The sequence below is a fragment of the Mirounga leonina genome, unplaced genomic scaffold, assembly GCF_011800145.1.
Source record: "Mirounga leonina isolate KUSES-001 unplaced genomic scaffold, KU_Mleo_1.0 Mir_54, whole genome shotgun sequence".
NCBI lineage: Eukaryota > Metazoa > Chordata > Mammalia > Carnivora > Phocidae > Mirounga > Mirounga leonina.
This window is the reverse complement of record NW_023270812.1, coordinates 5,000,499-5,019,922: the sequence shown is the minus strand read 5'-3', so window position 1 is coordinate 5,019,922 and position 19,424 is coordinate 5,000,499. Positions and strand designations below refer to the sequence as shown.

The 19,424-nt window shown below is 43.4% G+C and overlaps 1 protein-coding gene across 3 annotated transcripts in view; it reads left to right on the top strand.

Annotated features, from left to right (window-relative positions):
- LOC118001819 (1-acyl-sn-glycerol-3-phosphate acyltransferase delta) overlaps positions 1–19,424 on the top strand; it is a 119,672-nt gene that overhangs the window by 11,680 nt on the left and 88,568 nt on the right. Inside the window, exon 1 of one of the 3 annotated variants that reach the window (XM_034991959.1) lies at positions 17,318–17,549. The exons of the other annotated variants lie outside the window; for them this stretch is intronic. The gene's annotated coding sequence lies outside the window, so the exon portion shown is untranslated. Of the gene's footprint in view, positions 1–17,317; positions 17,550–19,424 lie in introns of those variants that run through there. 3 annotated transcript variants of the gene reach the window in all.

The following is a 19,424-nucleotide window of genomic DNA, read 5'->3' as shown; positions in this document are numbered from 1 at the left end:
CCTCTTCAGATCCTCAGTAGGCAAGGTTCCGTGTTAGAGGAGTGTAGCAAGGGGCTAAGGGTCTGCGTCATAACTAGAGCAGCAAGAGTCTGGTAGGTTCTGTTCTCTCTGACCAACATGTATTCCTAGAAGAGAGGTCGAGTTAAATTATTGAGTTGTCTCACATCAAATACAGCTTGGTAACATTCCTTTATTAGCTGGCTTTTTGGCAAGTAAAACATCCCACCTGCCTGTGGGGGATGCTGTTTTGTTAATGGTGATGTCCTGATCTGGGTGTGGTAGCAGCTCCATCCCACAGACACTGTGGTCAACGTGTTAATGCACCATAAGCTGGGTGTTTGTCTATAACAGTGTGGTGGATGTGACTAGCCATTCAAGTCATTCATGTTATGAATATTTATTACCCACCTGCCACAGCCAGGTCCACATGCTGGACACTGTGGATCCCGGATGAAAACACTGGGGCTCCTCGGGCGCCTGGGTGGCTCAGTTGGTTAAGCGACTGCCTTCGGCTCAGGTCATGATCCTGGAGTCCCGGGATCGAGTCCCGCATCGGGCTCCCTGCTCGGCAGGGAGTCTGCTTCGTCCTCTGACCCTATCCCCTCTCATGTGTTCTCTCTCTCTCATTCTCTCTCTCTCAAATAAATAAATAAAATCTTTAAAAAAAAAAAAAAAAAGAAAAGAAAACACTGGGGCTCCTAAGGAATTCAGGCTTGTAGGAAGGCAGACAGATATACATAGGAAAACATTTAGTGACCTTATATGGCCTTGGCACTGTGCTTAATCTTTTACATCATTTACTCCTGCGGTAAGTGATGATTACCACGCAGTGGTTAAGTCCTTTAACCGTGGACTTCACAGTGAAGATAGAAGGGGCTGTGAGAAGACAGGGAAAAAGGCATCTCGCGGTTTCGGGGGGAGGCAGCGGGATGGTACAGTCTCGGGCAGGGTTTGGAAGGATGAATGAAGGCTGGGAGGAAGGGGGAAGGGAGGGCAGCAGAGGGGACAGAAGACAGGGGCCGAGGTGTGCCCTCAGGGAAGACTGTCCTGACCTCCTCACCGCCCTACCTGCCCTCACTTTCCCTTCTAAAAACACATTGCAATTCCGGGAGAGTCCTCGCCGGCTGATGTTAGCATTTAAAATTCTCTCCTCATTCTTCCCCACACTGTAGCAAGCTCCTTGAGGCCGTTTGGTGTCTCTACTGCCCAGGGTGGTGCCTCAGTAAATATTTGTTGAAGGAATGAAAGGCATCCTCTGAGGAGGGGGCCCTTCCAGTGGGAGGGACACCCCTCCACCCCCTATGCTTCAATGGCATCCCAACTGCAAGCTGCCAGGCCAGTGGGGCTTTTGTTAAAGAAGACACTGGCCCTCCTTCCCTGGGAGAGGTTTCTGTTTGTCAGCGTGCAATGTAGTTCAGTATTAGTCCCAAAGACATACGGTATCAAGCGGCCATGGGTGCCTTTGATGGTGGCCCACCTGCCCGTGCAGGTCTGAGAACAGAGGTGAGAGTCAAGTGTAACCACTCCGTGAGCTCAGGTGCTCAGCTCTGGCAGGTGGCTTGGAGTCAGCTACTGACATGTTTTTTTAAATGAACCGTTTTCCTGGAGATTCTTGTGTACTTTCTGGCAATTCTTAAATGCCTTTCTAAGTTGGGCAGATTTGAGGAGCTGCCCATGGGGACGGTCAGGGCGCCACTGAGTGGGAGCAGCCTCATGGGCGTGTGAACTACAAGGTCACCCAGGAACTTGCACTTGGTGTGAGATTCTCCATTCAGGGTCTTGAAATTCTTAATACATTTTGAACAAGGGGCCCTACGTTCTCATTTTGCCCTGGGCCCCCCAAATTATCTAGTCCATATGGCATTGAGTCTAAGGAGGTTTATTGGGTGTTGGTGAATGCCAGCTAGAATGGGCAAACTACAGTCCCGCCCTAACTCTGGACAGCTTTTCAAAAGCAGGACCATGTGAGACAAGATGGCCACACAAAAATAAATCCGCGATCACCAGCAGCTCAGAGCACAGGGGTGACTGCTGTAGCCAGTCACGTTAGGTCATCTCAGTACAGGAAGGATGGTGTGTTGCTTAGCCAAGCTTGTGACATTGTCCCCAAGTTCTTGACCTCTGGCCATGTGACTAAACCTTAAACTGAATCTTACTAAAACCCAGGCTGAAGAAAGGCTCTCTGTGGATGGTGTTTCCATGGTTTTCTGGGAGGAAAATAGAACCGTCTTCCAACATATGAAGATGCTGAAGTCTAAGACTGAAGTTGCCTCAAATAAGAGAAATCATTTCGGGTGATCATGAGAGATTAGCGCTCTCCTGTGTCCATCAAAGTGTGTATGTTTTCTGTATTTTGTTGCCTTTCTGACTCAAGACGTGAATCACAATGTAGGTTTCATGTTTTCTCCTTGTGGAGAGTCTGCCAACCCTATTTGTAGGAAATTTGTTTTCAAATGGGGAAGGATAGAGAATTTAAAGTGGAGTTATTTCAGTTATTTCAGTTACTCCAGTCAAGACAAATCACTGTTGTTTTTTTAAAGATTGATTGATTGATTGATTGATTGATTGATTGATTTGAGGCAGGGTGGGGAGGGACAGAGGGAGCAGGACAGGGAGTCTCAAGCAGACTCTAAATGTGGGACTCGATCTCATGACCCTGAGAACACGACCTGAGCCAAAACCAAGAGTCGGTCACTTAAGTGACTGCACCATCCAGGCGCCCCCAAGACAAATCACTTTTTAAGGAATGCAGTGAATTTACAGTTTTCACCTCTGAATTGGCATTCTCGATCTTGGTGATCTCATGGGGCATGTATCATTAAGACGGGAGACAAGTAAAATTCCTTGTTTCCCAAAGTCGGGAGATGTAAATACTCGAGCCTTTATTCTGGTAGGCAGGACTTCTCCCAGATATTTCAGTTTAGTAACCAATAAATAATCAAAAAACAAGGAGCCCTCGTGCAGCCACTAAAGCTAAATGATGCTGAGTTGACTTAATTTATTTTGTTGGTACCGTTATTGGGTGAGTCAGCTGGGAAAATGGTGGAGCAAAGGTGTTATTTTTATTTAAGCAAAAAATATAACAGAATGTATGCTAACATCTTTTGTATATGATAGTGAAGCTGGGGGTTGGGAGACCAGCTGGACTCCACGCTAATGGGACAACAAAACAGGCTTGTTTTTATTTCCACTATGAAATAGAAGATGGAACTCATGCTCTTTCCTTTTTTCTGTTTTACACCTCTTTCTCATTCATTCTTGCCCACATTCCTTTTTAATTTCCATGAAGAAAATTAATTTAAATCAGCTCCTCATTTTCAAAGAATCGGCCTGTCATTCTTTTTCATTGTTGGGAATTCAACCATTTTTTAAAAAACCTCTTTCTTCCATTCATTCGTCTAATTTTGGATGGCTTTTTCGAGATCTACTTTACAAATCATAAAATTCACCCATTTTAAGTGTACATACAGTTCAGTGAGTTGGGAAGTTTATACATTTGTGCAATGGTCACCAAAATCCAGCATGGAGCCTTTCGATCACCCCCAGCAAGTGCCTTGTTCCTATGCACGTGATCCTCACTTGTCCCTGTCGCCCCAGGTAATCAGCAATCCATCTTTTGTTTCTATGGTTTCACCTTATATGGGAGCTGCATATCGATGGAAAAATTCACTATATAGTGTTTTGTGTCTGGCTTCTTTCATTTAGCAGTTTTTTTGAGGTCTGTCTATGTGTTACATGGGTCTGTAGTTTGTTCCTTTGTTTTGTTGGGCATTATTCTATTGACTGACTAGACCGTGTCTTGTTTGTTCACTCACCTGGGGGGGGCGGCGATATATGGTTTTCAGCATCCATCCAGTTTTAAGTTTACCACTTTTATTCCTGATCCAAAGTAAGGATTAGAAATAAGTCCCGTTTTCCTTGCTACTTCATCCCTATCCCCAGGATCACACTTGAGGGATCCCAACATCCATAGGAAGGGCTTGGAGGAAGAGTGAGGTGCGCTGTCTCCACCCGTCCACAGCCTACAGTCTCTCTCTCAGAATAGCGCAGCAGATGTCTTGAGTTGGACGCTGTAGGTTGATCAAGTTAACAACTCTCACTCTGGGAAAAGAGCAAGTCTCTCCAACCTAAAACTGGACAACAGGGGACATAAATTCCTGACTTCTATCCTGGTTCATTTGTTTTCCAACCAAAAAATGTAAAAATTTCTATGTTGCAAATTGATGAGCCCACTTTTTCCATTCAATTATTTATCTCCCTACTGATTTCATTAACTAAGTGAAGCTTTTGGCAACTCACCAGATTTCATTCACAAACTCTTTCCGTCAGTGTCTACTACCTGCAGGCTCCGTGCTGGTTCCTGGGGGATGGGGTAAGCCGCCAGACACCAGCCCTGCCTCATGGAGTCCTGCTCCTGGGAAGCGTTGTCAGCTTCTGCTCCGTTTGGCCATTAAAGGGCAGCTGACTTTATAGTTCTAGTAGAATCTCTTTCGCATATTTGAGCCCTGAAATTTCATCTGAATTTAATCACGGTGAGTCTGCTATAGTGAATATAGTCTATTATATACTTTAGTGGGTCACATTGATAGTAAGGAACATAAACAGAGTATTCAGTCTCAGGTATTCAAAACCTTTGACCCACTGAAGATTTTCTCTAGATCTTAAGCACGGAGCCTAATTAGCCTACATGGTGACGATAGCTTCTGTTGGCATGCATGCCTAGGGCTGATTTCCCTTTGCTCTTTGAGACTGACTGGAAGACTTAGGGGTAGTAAATATCCTTATAGCCTTTGCCTACAAGCTTTGCTTAGGATCAAAGGTGAGATCCCATCCTTCCTTTATTTATGGCTTAGTGTCACAGACATCATCCAGCTTAGGAGGATACAGTCTACATCCTTACGGTGTCCTGGTGGGCACTCACATCACACAAGCAGACCTGGGCACCGCCATCTTGCTCTGTTCCCTGGGTGAGGGGAGGGTGCCTTTTTCCTGCAGGCCAAAATTCCCCTCGTTCTTCCCCTATAAGGACTCACCCATTCCTTTTTTTTCCAACAATGTCAGGACATGTGTGATTATATCACAAGTAGAATTAAGCCGACAGTGCTTATGTTTTGTCATCTGTAGGGCCAGGAGTTTGTTTTGCTTTTTTAAACAATGCTGTGAGATATAATTCACAGCATAAAGCCCACCCATTCAAGTGAACAACTCAGTGGTTTGTGATATATTCAGAGTTGTGCAATCATCATCACTATCTACTTTTAGAACATTTCATCACCTCAAAAAAAAAAAGAAAAGAAAAGACAAGAAACCCATATGCAGGGGCAGTCACTCCCTATCCCCCTCCCCTGCAGCCCTGGACAACCACTAGTCTACTTTCTGTCTCTGGATTTGCCTATTCCGGGTCTTTCATATACACAGAACCATACAGTATGTGGTCTTCTGTGACTGGTTTCTTCACTTGGTGTAATGTTTTTGAGGTTCCCCCATGTTGTCACATGTATCAGTCATTCATTCTTTTTTGTGGCTGAGTAATGTTCCATTGGTGGATACACACCATTTTGTTTGATCACGCAGCTCTGGATGGACATTAGGGCTCTTTCCATCTTTTAGCTATTATGAGCAATACTGCTATGAACATTCACATACAGGTTTTGGGCGGACTTCATGTTTTCATTTCTTTGGGGCACATACCTAGGACTGGAATTTGGGGATCATATGGGAACTCTGTTCAAAGCTGGGTGCTTTTCATTCACTTCCTAAAATCTTTCAGAGGCTAAGGAAACAAGCATACTTTGCATTGATGTCTCAGACCTTCAAAGCCAAGTCCCTTTGGTAGTCAGGCCTATCTCAAAATGTTATCAGAGACCTGATGCAGGAGAATTTTATGCATGAGATACCACAGGGAAGGAATGAAGAAGAAACTATCAGAAGGGCTGTTGGTTTTGCTCCTGTAGTGGTGATTACATGGGATTTTCTGACAGGGAACCAGGGCTGCGTCCTGTCCAACCTGATGTACCTCTGTAATGCCCTCAGGATAGTAAAAATGGTTTGTTGGGTGTGTTCAGCAGCGTGTGCCCTTTTCTTTCTTTTAGAATTTTAATTTTATTTTTATTTACTTTTTTTTTTTTTTTTTTTAAGTAGGCTCCATGCCCAGCGTGGGGCTTGAACTCATGACCCTGAGACTAAGAGTTGCGTGCTCGATGGACTGAGCCTGCCAGGTGCCACAGTGTGTGCCTTTCTCTGAACAGTTTTAGGACATCAGCTTTTTTGAGTTCAGGCATTGTATTTCCTGAGCTCTCTACTCTGCCAGGATTTGCTTTCTTAGAAAGTAGGAAGTCCTGTGAAGAGCGTTTTCTGAAACCAAAAAGCACTTGCTTTCTCTATTGAATCCATTTTTTGTTCTCGCATTTGAGTCAGTATTTACCGATCTTTAAGAATTAAATTACTGTTTGAATAAAGCTTAGATCAAGGATTAAAGGAGTAAATCTCCCAGCAACAAACCATTGCTAAACTATACTTCTGTCCGTGGGAAGGACCTGTTGAAATGGTACCTGGAAGTTTTGTAAGAATGTATTGTCCCGCATATTCCCTGATATTTAGGTATTTCTTACTCTGCACAGAGGAGTGACATAACCATGAAAAAAAGATAACCAATGAATTGTACATATATATAAATCACCTTATAATATTTTGTAGAATTTCAAACCAATTGTCTTATTTTTCACCCCCATAGTTTTGTGGAGTAGGTCAATGGGAATGATAGAAAAGGAAACTGGAGGCCCAAACTAAACAAGTCATAGAACTTCCCTGAGCCTCCATTTCCTTATCTATAAAATGGGTACACTGATAAATCAGACACCATTGTCAGTACCAAGTAATGTACAACACCCTAAGTAATCTGAAAAGTGTGGTGCAAAAGTTTGAACTCTTTTTTTTATATAACTAAAATACATTACCCAAGTAGGGTAATGCATTACCCCAACACTCTCCTATTGGGAGTATTTACCAGCATAAAGAAGAAAATTACTATTTTCCATCATCTCTAACTCAGAATATCCTTCTGGAGTGTTGTTGTTAATGCAGCAATTCCAATTCCAGTGGTCATGAATGCATCATCTGTAATAGAGAAAAAGACTGGAAATGCCCTAAATGTCCATCAATATGATAATACATTAATTTTTGATATGGTCATACAAAAGAATACTTTTCTTCACTTAAAACAACTAAACTGGAAATCCAGCATAACATTTCAAAAAACAGTGAGTGTAGAAAGGAAATCATAAAAGGATTAAAATATTATTTATATACATCTTTGCAACTAAAAACTTATATATTGTCTGTGAATACAGATACATACAGTAGAAGAATAGACGGAAGAAAACACATGAATTTCAACCTCAGATTGGAGAAATGGCTTCAATATCTATAATAGATTATTTCTTGAAAAAAAAAAACAAAACACGAAGCAGGTGCTTGGGTGGCTCAGTCGGTTAAGCGTCTGCCTTCGGCTCAGGTCATGATCTCAGGGTCCTGGGATTGAGCCCCGCATTGGGCTCCCTGCTCAGCAGAGAGCCTGCTTCTCCCTCTCCCTCTCCGCCTGCTTGTGCTCTCTGGCTCTCTCTGTCAAATAAATAGATAAAATCTTAAAAAAAAAAAAAAAACATAAAGCAAACATGACTAAATATCAATGAGGTAGAACATTTTGTATGTTTTGTATATTTAAAATATTTTAGAAATTTAAAAAGTTTGATGGCTTATCATCCAGACTATTTCATAAGTACAGAGATACACTTTTCTCATCTTACACAATTTGTCTCCTGCCATACATAAGTTTGTTGATTGTGCATATTATAAACATCTTTTTGTCACTAAATATGCTTTCTCGTTGTTGTTCTTCCTAGCCCTCCTAAGTCTTTCTGTTACAATTTAATTATTTACTCAGAGAAGAAACAAAACTGCTGGTGCTTCCTCTTACTATTTTATAATTATTTTCTATTTATTTATTTGTAATTCAAAATTATTTCTAATTCATTTATGATATATTTGGTGTCTGACACTGAAGGAGCTCATAACCTAAAAGCAGAGGTAAAATTAAAGTCTGGTTTAATCAGGGCACAAAGAATCCATTGAGTTTCTTGCGTAGTTCCTTAAGTCTGGGCATTCACAATGTGGAACTTCAATTTACTGTTTCCAAAAATAACCATCAAACAAGTGTCTGGGTTGGAAAAAGAATTCTCCCGTCCTGGTGGACCTGACTCAGTCACTGGCTGCTGCCCGTGACTCCCTTCAATTTTTCCTGTGTCCCAGGATGCCCTGTGGGTCCCTGTGTCCCAGGATGCCGCATTGCGGTTGCCTGTGTCCCACGAGGCCCTGCGGCTGCCTGTGTCCCACGAGACCCTGCGGTTCTTGTGTCCCAGGAAGGCTGGCGGGTTCACTGTGTCCCAGGACTCCCTTTACTGTTCCCTGTGTCCGAGGCTGTTGGTCCTTCAGCGGAAAGTGGCCCAGAGGCCTTGTGAGGCTTTGCTGTCCCCTCTATTCTTGTATGCGTTCCTGCTCTGGGTTCTCGAGATGCACCAGTTAAGACAACTAAAGCTCCCTGCTGTGCTAGGGTTTCCATTCCCTAATCTCTAATTGGTAATGTGTCCTTTTACAAATTTGAACTATTTTCCTTTCTGCTTTTTTTTTCTTCTGCAGAAACCATCCTATAGGTAGAGAAGTACAATATCAGAGCCAGCAGGACCGTTACAAGTACTGAGCGTACTTCTTGGGTCTTTGAATGGGAACAGTAAGGCCCAGGCAGTGGCTTCTGCATCCACCTTGGTTTCCCTCATTCCCCTCTGGGATTATGTTGGCATGAATGTGGTGCCAAGGTACAGATTCCTGATTTCCTAGGGATTCTTAACTAGTGATTGGTAAAGGCTGGTCTGTAATACACAGTAAGATTTGCTGCGTCTGGAGAGGAAACAGCACTGGGTGGAGAGCCAGGGAAGGAAGAGTGCTCAGAGCTTTGTCCCTGCCCTCGTGAGTGATGGGGCCAGTCACCTGACTCTCTCGATGGCCAGTGTTTCACCTATACAAAGAGTAATTGCGGTGTTGATCCCTATAGTTATTTCTTCTCTGTTTATTGATATTTAAGGGATGGAATTGTAGTATGAACTTAGGGAATAGGGAAGATCTTTCACTAAATGCCTTGGATACAACTGGTTAAATATTTGGAAATAAATCCATTTAGATCTTCACAGATTATCATAGACAAAAATAACGTCAGGTCAAATAAGAATAAACATTAGTTATGGAAAAACAGTGACATATGTTTTCTGCAGGATGAAAAGGAAGGGTAGAAGGACGAATTCTCTAAGCTCAAACTTTATGAAAGAAATAATAGTTCTTCATAATAATTTAAAGCTCCAATGAGCTAAAAATAAGAGCAAACAAACTGGAAAAAATGGTCCTTCTAAATGGAATAGGAAAGATGTCATTCTATTTAATATATGAAAAGCTCATGAAAATCGATGCACAAGAGATAAATGGGCAATAGATAAAAAGGCAAGTCAGGAAGAAAAAGCAATAGTTTAATGAATGTTTAAAAATATCCAACTTTACTTGTCACCCTGAAAAATGCAAATTAAAACAATGAGACACACTTTTAGTGTATGAGGAGTGAGTCTGGTTTTTGTTGTTCTTAAATGAGAATTCTTATTGTTGGCAGACACATGAGGAAATGGGTATTTTTGTATTCTGCTGGAAAGAACGTAATAACTACAAACCTTTTGGAAGTGGATTTGGCGATATTTGCCAGATACTTTAAACCATTTGCTCCTTGAACCCAGAAATCCTATTTATTCTAAGGAAATAACTAAAAAATCAGAAGAAAAGTTACCCCCCAAATTATTAATCATTGCTTTATTTATTATTAAAAAGGCAAAAAGAAGTCTAAACATACAACAATGAGGCATTAAGATAATTATGATATGCCCAGTGTAAGTACTAGAGGAGTTATCTTGTGTTATATGGACATTGAAAATGATCTCACTAAAGCTTAAGAAAAGGACATATGAAATTGATTTAACCTAAGAGCTCAACTATATTTAAAAAAACAAAAAGGCCTCTGCAATGGTTGTACCTAGCAAAGAAAAAAAGAAAAAAAAAGTCTGTGCATTCACCAAAGACTGAAAGAGAATAAACCAAAATGTCAGTGACGGTTATAGGTGCTAAAATTTCTACATTTTAGAACTTTACAGATTTTATATAATGAATGTGAATTACTGTTATAATGGGGGGAAATTATCTTTAAAAATATTCCATGACTATGGCTAAGTGACTTACATAGTGAGCATAATTTCCTTTACTTTTATCAGATTTGTATTTTATTTTTGTATTTTTATTTTTTAGATTTGTATTTTAATAGAAGAGTCTTTGTTTAAAAACAAAACAAAACCAAAACAAGCAAACAAACAAAAAAACCAGTCCACTCTAGTCCCCAACCAATATCTGAGCTCCCCTGATGGGGTTTAAGTAGGTAATTTGCTTTCATTTTAGTTGTTTTCATGTCAGTTTGATATATATTGCCTCATGCAATTTCAGCATTTATAGAAGAGGATTCCATGCTTGTTACACAACGTGATGGCTTAGGGAACAATCATGGGGGGTTATCTGCATGGCTTTTGCTAGGAGAATAAATTGTTGGGTCATCTGCCCGGTGCTTATTGTAATGGGAAAGAAACCTAGGACATTGTCAGTTCATGCTATTGCTTTTGCATTTTGCTTTTGACAATTCAGAGTTATTGGTATGAAGATCAAATTATATTAGGTCATCTAGAGATTCAGATTGGATCAATATTTATTGAGCTTCTATTTATTCTGTAAGAAATGGATGGGGTGGGGGTTCATCCTGGGCCTGGAAATATTACTCAGTAAGTGCTGTAGTTTGTTGAGCATAGTACTGACCCACATAAGACACAGAAAGGAGCCCTGTAAGAATCCCCTGTGCTTACCTTCAGAGGGCTAATGCAATGGTATAAAGTTATAACAATAAATATGAATCAATGAATTTTTAACCGAATGGATGAATGAGTGGCTTCATTGACAACCTAATGAATGAATAAAGCTGTCAATGGATTAATGAATGTTTGCACAGATCCAAGAATACCTGTCCCGGATTCTACCTAACAGAAGTTGGAAAGAACATCACTGCCCTCACCAAGCATCCTCTGTTCCTGAGCTTTGTGACTAGAGGAGAAAAAGAAAAGGAGAGAGAGGAGGTTCTGCTTCATGGTTTATCACTGTTGTTATTAGTGAAACTTTTCGAGGAATAGCCAGTCCGTAATGACCCCGAAAGCATTGTTCCTGTCTGAGTACTTCAATATTCTGTGGTCATATTTCAGACCTCTCTAGAAACAAGGATACTGTAAGTCAACTTATTTTGGGCCCTCACAGCCAGCAATTCTGTCTTCAATAAATGATTCATGTCAGGAAAGCATTTGAGTGCATTTCTTTTCTAATAAGTCTCTCTTCAGGTCCATTATGCATGAATCAAGTCAGGGAAATTGCCTGGGTTCATTGACATCCCTTTATGAAAATCAAAGAAATGAAGGATTTAAAATCTAGCCTTATTGATCTCCCACCTTCCACATACTCCTTACCAGAAAAGGAAGAGTTGGCAACAACAGGGCCTCCAAGAACCCAAGGATCAAGGGCGCTCAAGGAATAGTGAGGAGGACAGAGAGGGATCCATCAGAGAAAAGAGCCCACTCACTGGTGCCCAAGACACAGAAGAAAAAGGCCACTTGCATATTTCACCCAAAATTAGTTCCCCTGAGTGGACCCTCACGGAACCCTCCCCCAACACACACAATGAGCCCCACTGATAACGACAGAGCCAGCAGAGTGCCTCCTGCAAGCTCCACTCCCTGCTCGAAACCCCAGGTTATTAATGCCATGGCCGTTTCTATGAATCAGAAGCACCATGGTTGACAGCATGTGGAGAAGCAGCCCCATTTCCCATTTTCTGAGCCATAAAGTTGGGCTCGAGAGAGCCCGTGCATGCGCCTTACCTCAATGAACTCTCCCACCGCCCTTATCTGTGGTCAGTGAATTGGTCATATTCCACTGACAGAAGAGGAAGCGGACATTCCTGAAGGCCGAGTGGCCAAGCTGATGCAGACACGTGGATGGTCAAGAGTTCAACCCAGACCCAAGTCAACACTGGTGCTTTCCTCTCTATACTTCTGTCTTTGACCCCCGCTGGAGTCATGTGGGCTCTAATCCAGTTGATACAAACCAATGCAAGATAAGTTCCCAATCAACGGAGTACCCCCTAGTCTGTGTTTGCACCAGGTTAGCTCTTGTGTGGAAGAGATTCCCATGTGCATGTGGTTTTGTTACATAGCCTTCAAGCTTTGGCTACTATCACTTCACATCTTCGTGGCTTTATCACTTCATATCTAATGCTCGGAGCTTCCCCAGGACTGGCAGTTGGGCCATTTGTCTGAGGCTGGTGACCTTTGTTGGTTACAGGCCCTGTTCTCATGGCCACAGACAGTGTCGTCCTGTGCATAATGGCGAAGAGTCATCATTTTTGATGGAGTCGTTGACCCAGACAGACTAGGTGGGCTGGGCCAGAATAAGTGAAGAGATTTGTGCGATCTTATCGACGTTACTAGAAAATCAGTGCCAGAGAATGTCTCGGCTATCTCTGGTGGCTCAGTACTCATATCCCCACGGTCTCCTGACCCGGCCACTCCCAGACCACGTGGGGTTGTTTGGCCAAACTGGAGCCTGCTTAAAGGTTAGAGCTTCTAAATACTGAAGAGATTAGGGTTGCACCCCCTCCCCCAAGGGGTATCGAGAATAAAATTATTAAATTATAAAATACGTTTAAGGAAATTTCCAACGAAGTTTTAAATTTTGCCATATTTTAAAGGCTTTCCATTATTATTTGTTTTTGATTGATTTTGAAATATTAAAGATCAGATTTTATGAAAAAAATTTAGGCACCATGATTTGCTGGTGACCTAAGTTGCACCAGTAAGTTGGCCCCAACCTCACCCTGCTCAGAAGTCAGCCCCCTGCAAATTGCTTCCTGGTGGATGCAGACACACCTTTTATCTGCTTATTCTTAACATATTCCATATCGCCAGAGTTGTGTCCTCAGCTCCTTATTGCAAGGCTCCTGGGAAATACTGGTATGTTCAGAGGGCACCAAGATGATCATGGTCTTGATCTTGTCAATACCGCTTTTTATTTCTCTGCGGTGTCGTAAAGGCAAAATCCATATCGGATGTTCAACTTATTTCTTCCATGTAGTTTAGATAGCTAACTAACTGAAAAAAGCCTCCAGAATCAGTGATTTTGAACAATCTTACTTTAGGACAGGAATGGGGACAAAATCATTTAATTAAAACTTGTGAGTGGGCTTTGGGGGTCTTACAAATCACTTCATCTCAGGGTCATCCCGGATTGTGTGGATGTCAAAAAAAATGCCCAGAGAGGAAATCTTATTAAAACAAACAGAAGAGGGGCGCCTGGCTGGCTCAGTGGTAGAGCGTGCAACTCTTGATCTCGGGGTTTGTAAGTTCGAGCCCCATGCTGGGTGTAGAGATTGCTTAAAACCAACAGAAGAAACTGATTGTGAGAACCACGGTGGAAAGGTTAGTAGGAAAAGATGGTAGGTGGTTTGGGGTCATGGGCAAAGCAGCTGAAGGAGGAGGAGACACGCCAGGCAGCCCGGGAGTGCCAGGCAGCCCGGGAGTGCCAGCCAGCGGGCTTGCACTAAGGAGCTCCTTCGTGCGGGCCTGAGCTGGGCGCTTTCTGTACGTTCGTGCAGGTAAGCATCACACCATTCCTGGAAGGAGGGGATTATTACCTCCATTACACAGTCACAGAAACTGAGGCCGAGATGAGAAGCCCAAGGTCACACAGTCACTAAGTGGGGATTTGAACCCAGTGTCTGCCCGCGGAGCTATCCTTGGCGGGCTTGGCTGCTCGGCTTGTCACGGCCCGCGTGGGAAGGGAGAAGTGGGCACCGGAAGACCGCAGGCCTGACCACGTTGCCTTGGTGACGGTAGGACTAGAGTGGGAGGTGGTTTATATACTGAATAAAGCTCTCCTTTTTTGTTTTTTCGGTGCCAGCCAGTGTTGCATCTGCCTCACGCCTGCTTCTGGAGGCCCAGAGCTGGTCCCGGGCCATTTCCCCACTTGGAGAGACCTGAGGGGGTAACTGCCCACGTGGTCCTCGGCTTCCACGTATTTCCACACGTGTCCCCCCTCACAGGTGTGGCACTGACTGACGGCCACCATTGAAGAGCCAACAATTTCCATTCAAACATCCGTCCTGCTTCCCTTCTCTCTCTGAAAAGTTTTCCTTATTAATTGGAATCTTCTTATTTAAAGCGGGACTGTCGGTGCTTCCCCGTTTGGAAGATTCGTTGTCCTCATTTCGTGTCAGTTTTCGGTTTCGTGATACTGGACTTTTGGGAAACTTCCAGAAATTGAACATCATTTAACACGACGCATTTTCCACGGAGTACCTAGCAAAAGAGTTCACACACTCTTGGCGGTTGGGAAGGCCCCCCCCAGGCAGGTGGCTCCCGGAGACCACGCACGCTGTGAGGCGAGAGCCCCCCGCACCCCATGACCATGGGAGAGCAGGGTCGGGGTTTAGAAACGGCAGACATTGCTCTGGAAGGAAGGTGTGACTGACGCTGTGTGGGACCGACTGGCAGGGCGGTCGCTCACGGCTCAGGGTCACCCCAGTGTCAGAAATGGGACCGTGAATTGAAATACGGCACGGTGCTCTGAAGGCCCAAGTTCATGTGAGGTCTGGCCACCTCGGGCTTCCTGTGTCAACAACAGCATGATAGTGGGCAGAGCACGAGCCTGGCTTTCAGACATTTACTCACTCTTTCACCTTTGCGTGCTCCCTAGTCGAACCCCGTTTCCTCATCCGTAAGGTGGGGGTAACAGTACCTCGCATGGTGGGCTTTTGTGACAGGGCATGACATAATGTGTGTGAAACATTCGTGTGGGGATCCCGCTGCTCTGGTTACTACTCGGAAAATCTCCTGTTGAACTCTGGACGTTTTCGGCTTGGACTTGATACGTCTCCAAAAGGCCTTAGAGAGTATCTAACTTAATTTCTTTCCATCTCTGTTCTTTCCTCCAGACAGAAAACGTTACCTAGGTTATCCATCGGTGTTTGCCTCTGAGTCTTAGTCTCCTTGGATTAGACAGAAAAGCTCTTCAGAATGTCTTTTTCTCCTATAAGCTACTCAGAACCAACTAGGAAATATAAACTTAGAAGCCTCGATTTTCTATAGACGTCAGTTTTTATCATCCTAAAATTAGACTTCAGAGAGAGAGGCTTGGGGTTATTTATCAGAGGATGTAAGGACAGCGTTGAGTATGATTTATGACTTCTTCGGAGCTTGGTTTGTTTTAATGGACATCGTGTATGGTACAGGGATATTGGGCAGAGGACTGGTCCATCAAATTTTAACATAAGCTGATTTTAATAGGCTTCTGCCGAACCATTAGATGAGGATGATTTTTTAATTGAGGGCTATTTTAGTTAGAGATGGTCCCAGAGACAGTTAAATTCGGTTTAGAACACTTTCTCTCCTGTTTTGTTTTGGGCCTTGGGCCAGTCTAACTCTCGGGAATCCAAAAACTAAATTTATCCTTGTTTGTCAGGACTAAGTGCTAAGTGGCTGCCTCAGGCTTCCACAAGTTAGTTGCTGCCCTCTTGGAGATCTCTGCTAAATCCATTCAACCTCACAGAGAAGGCAGACTCTGACTGTTCCAAGAGCAGAACACACCTCACTTATTTCCCCTGGGACTGCATCCATGTCCCTCTCCTCTGGGGCCACCACTGGCCCCAGGCATTCTCTGCCCTGCCGACTGAAAATATTGGTCCAGAGACAGATTCACCAGCTAGCCCCACGTTAGCTTGGTCCGTGCTGCTCTCTGCCAATCCCTGTAGTTTTCCTTTTCTTTTCATCTGGTTAACCGCGCCCCTTTGAGAGCCCCCTCTGTCCATGCGAGCTGAGGAAGAGAGAAGGAGTTGGATCCCCTTAATCACTATTGAGGAGACCCCATTGAAATAACAGGAAACTCTGGTGTGTTAGGGCGTCAGTTTTCTGTATTAGAACCAGAGACTGTTCGATTTGCAAAAGATTTTAGAGCTTACTTACTCAATTTCTTCCTAAGGAAGAAGATGCTGAAACAGTAGTCAGGCCAAGCCCAGGCTCCAGGTTGGCTGACTTGTCTAAGTGTGTGTGGGGGTGTGTGTGGGGGTGTGTGTGGGGTGGGGTGTATATAAAGACAACTGCTGTTAGTGTTTTCCTAAGGCTTTCTTTGCTTCTAGTACTTTTTCTATACTTGATTTTAAAGTTGTGGTTATTTTGATTTGGGGTCCTTTTTCTTGTAATATCATATTGAAAATATATTTCATTTTACTACAAACCTATTATAGTGATACTTACTCAATCGTGTGGGTTTCCCATAATTCACTTTATTGTTTCCTAATGTCGGAAATGTAAGCAGTTTCTAATTTTAGGTGCTTATAAATAATGCTTGCTGAATATCTTTGTGCAGAGAGAATTTTTCTAAAAGTTAATTTTGTCCTTAAGAGAGTTTTCTCAGAAGCTGCGTTACTAGATTGAGTGGTGTGAAGATGTTTAAGGTCGTTCTAAAAAGCCCAAGTGGTTGTTCTCACACTGAGGCTAGGAGTCCCACATGACCTCATCATCTCTTTCAGCATGGAGTATTATTATTTTAGTTTGGAATGTAAAAAATAGGTTTTGGTTTGTTTGCTTAGTATTACATTTCTTTTCTCTCTCCTCTGTTCTGTGACCTGTTCTGCGGTGTTTGGAGTTAAAAGAGCCTAAATAAGGGGTTGTTTTGATTTCAGTGATGATACTAAATTGGTCATGGGTATTATTTTAGCAATTCACTTGGACTGATCTCTTTGGTAGAAAGTTCTGCTTCTCCTAAAACCCTGACCTGGTTCAGTGCTGTAATGTAAATGTAACAAACAAGCCAGACCTTTATAGAAACAAGCTGGCGAAAGCACTAATCCCCTTTCTCTCTTCCTGAGTGTAACTGAAGTTCATGCTTATTTCATAGTTTCAGAATATTGACTAAGGCAGAATATGTAAGTCTTAACTAAGGTTCTCCTTTTTGTTGCCTAATTGAATGCTTTACATTGAAGCTGTCTGTGTCTATTTAGAAGAGGATGCAGTTTGAATTCTCTCGTGGGGACATTCCGAGCTTTCTTTATTTGCTTATGTTTCCACTGGTGGAGGCTGGGCAGCATAGGGTGCCATCTGCTTGACCATACAGAACTCGCTTCGGGAGTCCCTGGGAGCCGGGCTAGGCTGCTGTGTGCACGGCTGCTCGGCAGCTCCTCGATGTCCTCTCACTTCCAGGCTAGAAGTGCCGTGTGGGGAACACAGTGCAGCCGAGAGCATCCTGCTGGCTTGCAAGTTCTCCTATTCTGAGGTCCACGTCTTCATCCCCACGCCTGGAAAGATTGTTCCAGAGTTAAGAAGGTAAAGAGTATGTGAGCTTTGGTGAACGCATCGGTTCCCACTTCTGAGTCACTCATGGAAAAGGAGAGGTTAGAATTAAAACAGTCGGGGGAGGAAATGTTTTAACACGCTTGAAGGTAAATTAAAGAAAATGTCAGGCTCTAGATATGGAGTGAGAAGAAAAACGAAGTCGATTTATATCTCACTGCTTTCCCAGAAATGCCAAAGTAATATATCTTAGCTGCTCCCCTTTGCCTCCTTATTTTCCTGCAACCATAGAAAAATTCTCCCCTTATTTGGGCACTCCCTGTGTTCCAGGCAATCTGCTAAGGGTTTCAGATGCTTGATTATCCTTGATCCTCACAGTAACCTTGTGTTGAAGGTACTGCTCCGATTTCACAGACAAGGAAGTGACTTCCATAGCTGTCAAGTGGCTGAGCCTGGATTTCTAGCCAGAGCTGCCGACTCCAAAGGTCCCCTTAGCCTTTCCAGGTCTCTAACGGCTGTGTTATATTGGCCCTCCTGAGCACTGGTGCTTGGATGCATGGTGGCCCCCACGTTGCAGAATTACCCTTGTCTGTGGCTCATGGGCTGGATTATCACCTCTGTGCTACCCTGCCAGGGGGTGCCAACACTCCCGTCCTTTCTCCTCAAGTCTGCGAGCAGCGTACTTGTTCTCCATCAGCCGCCTGCGGTTTCTCACCTCGTGCACCACCTGTGCTCCTTCATCTGACCACACCAAACCGAAAGGCAGTCCGGGAATGGGTCCATCCGCCTCTCTGCCTGGGAAGGGGAAGGTCTCATTCTCATTAGCGAAAAGAATAATAAAGCAGAGGAGAAAAAAGAAACCACCATAATTCTTCTGTCAGAAATTAGCCACTATTAATAGATGGCCATGAATATAGAAATAGATGGAGATGTGAATGATATAAATATACACATTATTATTTTACAAACCTGAATCATGCTTCTTTGTTAGCAGTTTTCACTCAGTATATTCTAATATTCTTCCAAGGCCTTTACTCACTGGTTTAATGCCTCCGTTATACAAGTGGTTCATGGTCATTCAACATCCCCTGTGCATAACCCCTAGGTCTCTCCCATCCTTGTATGAATGACCTTTTTAGGTCCCAGTGATACATAAGGAGGATACATAAGGATACATTGAATAAGAAGCCTCCTCCAATCAAGCAGCTGGGAACCAATTTAACATAGACTCATGGGCAACAACATGCCCTCAAGAACTGCCAGAGGCTTTGTCAAATGATGAGTTAAATTCAAAATCTACTAAACATCAGTAGCTGGGAAGTAAAGGTAATTTGGAGTAACCTCTTCTCCTTGAACCTATTACGAGTCCCGGGGACAGGAGCTTCTCGTCTATATTTAAAACGCCGGTTCAGAAATTTTCAGGTGATGTACATTAAGCTCATAGGTCAGACTCGACCTTCTGAAAAGTTCAAATAATGTATACAGATTGGTTTCCTGGCTTTTTTTCCTATTCTCTATGCTCTATCTTTGAAATGCCTTCATGTGTCAGCAATTCCTCCTGTATGTCACCCTCGCTCACTGGACTGTGATTGGCCTGAGCTTCAATATCTGGCAAGCCCCCCCCCCCCCCGCCGCTTTCTGTTCTCACCCACAGCCAGCTTGTCAGCCCCGATCACGTCACTTCTTCCCTCTGTCCCCTCCTCCAACATGACCTGTGTTGGTCACTTGCAGCCGGGTTTCACTGTGTACACCTGTTGCAAGGGAGTGCCCGGTAGGGTTGGGCTTGAAGTCTGCACCTCACGTGCCCGGAGCCAGCGCTCAGGACCCTAGGGTGAGTGTCGGGGAAGGACACTTCGGACTCTTCATTTTGCAAGAACCCGAAACAGATAACGGGCAATATCACTTTGG